Source organism: Arachis stenosperma, chromosome 10 (assembly GCF_014773155.1).
Source record: "Arachis stenosperma cultivar V10309 chromosome 10, arast.V10309.gnm1.PFL2, whole genome shotgun sequence".
NCBI classification, from domain to species: Eukaryota; Viridiplantae; Streptophyta; class Magnoliopsida; order Fabales; family Fabaceae; genus Arachis; species Arachis stenosperma.
The window spans coordinates 73,723,366-73,728,968 of record NC_080386.1 but is presented as its reverse complement, the minus strand read 5'-3'; the positions used below and the strand labels follow the sequence as shown (position 1 = coordinate 73,728,968).

Here is a 5,603-nt window from a genome sequence, read left to right as displayed (position 1 = left end):
AGCCTCCACTTCCTTTGCACGCACGAACATCAAGCATCGATGAAAATGACGTAAAAAATCAGTGTAACTGTATCGAGACTTAACATATTGTGATATCACAGCGTGCAAGCCCTCGCACCTTGAGGTTGTGCGAAATCCGGCAAAGAACTTTTCTCGTATGTGTGCTATGGCCCAACTGTGCCTTCTCTCGTACATGTCTTGTACCCATCTTTCATCAGCAACGCCAAATTTCTCCACCATCTCAAACCACTTTCTCTGGAATGTTCCGACCTCGAAGTCGCCAAGCATGCAATCCCTAAACATCCTGGTGAATTTAGGCTTTCCGATGCTGCTCGTGGCGTTTCAAAGTAGATGCTAACGAGTGGATAATTTATATGCTTTTTGGCATTGTTTTTAGGTAGTTTTTAGTATGATTTAGTTAGTTTTTAGTATATAATTATTAATTTTTATGCTAAAATCATATTTCTAGACTTTACTATGAGTTTGTGTATTTTTTTGTGATTTCAGGTATTTTCTGGCTGAAATTGAGGGACCTGAGCAAAAATATGATTCAGAAGCTGAAAAAGGACTGCAGATGTTGTTGGATTCTAACCTCCCTGCACTCGAAATGGATTTTCTCGAGCTACAGTAGCCCAATTGGCGCGCTCTCAATTGCGTTGGAAAGTAGACATCTTGGGCTTTCCAGCAATGTATAATAGTCCATACTTTTCCCGAGATTTGATGGCCCAAATTGGCATCAAAACGCCGGTCAGAGACCCTTTTCTGGCGTTAAACGCCAGAACTGGCATAAAAGCTGGAATTAAATGCCCAAACTGGCACCAGAGCTGGCGTTTAACTCCAAGAAAAGCCTATGCATATGGAAGCTTCAATGCTCAGCCCAAGCACACACCAAGTGGGCCCCGGAAGTGGATTTCTGCATCATTTACTTATTTCTGTAAACCCTAGGTTACTAGTTCACTATAAATAGGACCTTTTACTATTGTATTTTCATCTTTTGATCATCTTTGATCTTAGGATCAGGTCTTTGAACCCTTTTTCAATTGTTTCATGTCTAGACCTTGTTCTTATGTATTTTCAACGGTGGAGTTTCTACACATCATAGATTAAGGTGTGGAGCTCTGCTGTTCCTCATGAATTAATGCAAAGTACTATTGTTCTTCTATTCAATTCATGCTTATTCTTGTTCTAAGATATTCACTCGTACTTCAACCTGATAGATGTGATGATCCGTGACACTCATCATCATCCTCCCTTATGAACGGGTGCTGATGAGCGGATAATTTATACGCTTTTTGGCATTATTTTTAGTATATTTTTAGTATGTTTTAGTTAGTTTTTATTATATTTTTATTAGTTTTTATTTAAAATTTACTTTTTTGGACTTTACTATGAGTTTGTATGTTTTTCTGGGATTTCAGATATTTTCTGGCTGAAATTGAGGGACCTGAGCAAAAATCTGATTCAGAGGCTGAAAAGGACTGCAGATGTTGTTGGATTCTAACCTCCCTGCACTCGAAGTGGATTTTCTGGAGCTACAGAAGCCCAATTGGCGCGCTCTCAATTGCGTTAGAAATTAGACATTCTGGGCTTTCCAGCAATATATAATAGTTCATACTTTGCCCGAGATTTGATGGCCCAAACAGGCGTTTCAAGTCAGCTCAAGAATTCGGGCGTTTAACGCCGGAACTGGCACAAAAGCTGGAGTTAAACGTCCAAACTGGCACAAAAGCTGGCGTTTAACTCCAAGAAAAGTCTCTACACATGAAAGCTTCAATGCTCAGCCCAAGCACACACCAAGTGGGCCCGGAAGTGGATTTTTACGTCATTTACTCATTTTTGTAAACCCTAAGCTACTAGTTCTCTATAAATAGGACCTTTTGCTATTGTATTTTTATCTTTGATCAGTCCTATGCTATCTTAGATCATATCTTTGGACGTCTAGTTCTTAGATCATGGGGGCTGGCCTCTCGACCATGCCTAGACCTTGTTCTTATGTATTTTCAACAGTGGAGTTTCTACACACCATAGATTAAGATGTGGAGCTCTGCTGTACCTCGAGTATCAATGCAATTACTACTATTTTCCATTCAATTCAGCTTATTCTTGTTCTAAGATATTCATTCGCACCCAAGAACTTGATGAATGTGATGATTATGTGACGCTCATCATCATTCTCACTTATGAACGCGTGCTTGACAATCACTTCCGTTCTACATGCAAACAAGGCTTGAGTGGATATCTCTTGGATTCCTTAATCAGAATCTTCGTGGTATAAGCTAGAATCCATTGGCGGCCATTCTTGAGAATCCGGAAGGTCTAAACCTTGTCTGTGGTATTCTGAGTAAGATTCAGGGATTGAATGACTGTGACGAGCTTCAAACTCGCGATTGTGGGGCGTTAGTGACAGACGCAAAAGAATCACTGGATTCTATTCCGACATGATCGAGAACCGACAGATGAATAGCTGTGCTGTGACAGAGCGCGTTGAACATTTTCACTGAGAGGACGGGACTGTAGCCATTGACAACGGTGATGCCCAACATACAGCTTGCCATGGAAAGGAGTAAGAAGGATTGGATGAAGACAGTAGGAAAGCAGAGAGACGGAAGGGACAAAGCATCTCCATACGCTTATCTGAAATTCTCACCAATGAATTACATAAGTATCTCTATCTTTATTTTATGTTTTATTCATCTTTTATTTATCTATCCTCCATAACCATTTGAATTCGCCTGACTGGGATTTACAAGATGACCATAGCTTGCTTCATACCAACAATCTCCGTGGGATCGACCCTTACTCGCGTAAGGTTTATTACTTGGACGACCCAGTGCACTTGCTGGTTAGTTGTGCGAAGTTGTGATAAAGAGTTGAGATTGCAATTGAGCGTACCATGTTGATGGTGCCATTAATGATCACAATTTCGTGCACCAAGTTTTTGGCGCCGTTGCCGGGGATTGTTTGAGTTTTGACAACTGACGGATCATCTTGTTGCTTAGATTTGGTATTTTTCTTCAGAATTTTTAAGAATGAATTCTAGAGTTTCAAGGTGATGTTCTTATCATCACCAAAGCTGATTGATTCTCATCAATTTAGCTCTTGAATGTAATGTCCTGGTGAAGCTTGGCTAGCCATGTCTAATCTTTTTAGACTGTAGCTTTAGACTAACATTGCATGATTCCTGGAAATTCTTATTAAGAATTTTGATATCCTTATTTTCTTTTCCACTCAATTTTTGAATAGTCCAAAAAAATTTATAAAATCTTAAAACCAAAAATAATTTTATGTTTCTTGTTTGAGTCTAGTGTCTAATTTTAAGTTTGGTGTCAATTGCATTTATCTAATTTTCGAAAAATTGCATGCATTGTGTTCTTCATTGATCTTCAAGTTGTTCTTGATGATTTACTTGCCAGATCTTTAAATTCTCTTGCTTAGTGTCTTTTGTTGTTTCTCATATGCATTCTCAATTTGTTAAGTGTCAATAGTATACAAACTTCTAAGTTTGGTGTTTTGCATGCATTGTTTATTTGATCTTAGTGGCATTTTGATTATTCCTCATCATTAAAAATTCAAAAATTTTTTTTAATTTGTGTCTTTTCAAGTCAATAATACAGAGAATTGAAGATTCAGAACATGCAGCAGAGAAATTACACAGAAAAAGCTGGGCGTTCAAAACGCCCAGTGAGGAAGGAAAACTGGCGTCTAAACGCCAGCCAGGGTACCTGGCTGGGCGTTTAACGCCCAAAAAGGTAGAGTTTTGGGCGTTTAATGCTAGGATGGCACAAGAGGGAAGATTTTGTTTTTAATTCAGATTTTTTTCAAGTTTCCATAATTTTTCAAAATCAAATCTTTTTCAAATCATATCTTTTCAATCATATATTTTCAAAATCAATTTCTTTCCATTTTCAAAAATACTTGCTAACAATTAATGATTTGATTCAAACATTTCAAGTATGTTGCCTTTTCTGTTGAGAAAGGTTTAATGTCTGAATCATATCTTTTAAAATTTCTTATTAGCCAAGTCATTAATTTTAAAAATCAAATCTTTTTAAATTATTTTTCAATCATATCTCTTTAAAACCATAACTTTTCAATCATATCTTCTTAATCACATCTTTTTCAAAATAGTTTTCAATCATATCCTTTTGATTTTTAATTTCAAAATCTTTTTCAAAAATCACTTTATTTCTTTCCCAACTTTAATTTTCGAAAATCATTCTTCAGTTTTTCAAAATTTCTTCAAAATCTTTTAATTTATTTTCGAAAATTCTTCCCCTCTTCTCACATCCTTCTATTTATGGACTAACACTCCTCCTCAATGCACAATTCGAACTCTATCCCTCTTGATAAGTTCGAATTCTTCTACCTCCTCCTTCTATTCTTCTTTTCCTTTGATACCTCAAGGAATCTCTATCCTGTGACATAGAGGATTCCATATTTTCTTGTTCTCTTCTCTTTCATATGAGCAGGAGCAAAGACAAAAGCATTATTGTTGAGGCTGATCCTGAACCTGAAAGGACCTTGAAGTGAAAGCTAAGAGAAGCTAAAGCACTACTCTCTGTAGAGGACCTAACAGAAATCTTCAAACAAGAAGAAGACATGGCAGCCGAAAACAACAACAATGCCAACAATGCAAGGAAGGTGCTGGGTGACTTTACTGCACCTACTCCCGACTTCTATGGGAGAAGCATCTCTATCCCTGCCATTGGAGCAAACAACTTTGAGCTTAAGCCTCAATTAGTTTCTCTAATGCAACAGAATTGCAAGTTCCATGGACTTCCATTGGAAGATCCTCATCAGTTTTTAGCTGAATTCTTGCAAATCTGTGACACTGTCAAGACTAATGGGGTTGACCCTGAGGTCTACAGACTTATGCTATTCCCTTTTGCTGTAAGAGACAGAGCTAGGATATGGTTGGACTCACAACCTAAAGAAAGCTTGAACTCTTGGGAAAAGCTAGTCAATGCCTTCTTGGCAAAGTTCTTTCCACCTCAAAAATTGAGTAAGCTTAGAGTGGAAGTCCAAACCTTTAGACAGAAGGAAGGTGAATCCCTCTATGAAGCTTGGGAAAGATACAAACAATTGATCAGAAAGTGTCATTCTGACATGCTTTCTGAATGGAGCATCATAGGTATCTTCTATGATGGTCTGTCTGAACTGTCCAAGATGTCATTGGACAGCTCTGCTGGAGGATCTCTTCATCTGAAGAAGACGCCTGCAGAAGCTCAAGAACTCATTGAAATGGTTGCAAATAACCAATTTATGTACACTTCTGAAAGGAATCCTGTGAACAATGGGACGAATCAGAAGAAAGGAGTTCTTGAGATTGATACTCTGAACGCCATATTGGCTCAGAACAAAATATTGACTCAGCAAGTCAATATGATTTCTCAAAGTCTGTCTGGAATGCAAGCTGCACCAAGCAGTACTAAGGACACTTCATCTGAAGAAGAAGCTTATGATCCTGAGAACCCATAAATGGAAGAGGTGAATTACATGGGAGAACCCTATGGAAACACCTATAATCCTTCATGGAGAAATCATCCAAATCTCTCATGGAAGGATCAACAAAGACCTCAACAAGGTTTCAACAACAATAATGG

General features: G+C 38.0%; 1 non-coding gene across 1 annotated transcript; it reads right to left on the bottom strand.

Moving 5' to 3' along the window:
* Positions 1-5,004: 5,004 nt before the first annotated feature.
* LOC130959137 (small nucleolar RNA R71) lies at positions 5,005-5,108 on the bottom strand. Its single transcript, XR_009078232.1, has one exon. It is a non-coding gene; the product is annotated as a small nucleolar RNA R71 (small nucleolar RNA).
* Between the last annotated feature and the right edge of the window lie 495 nt (positions 5,109-5,603).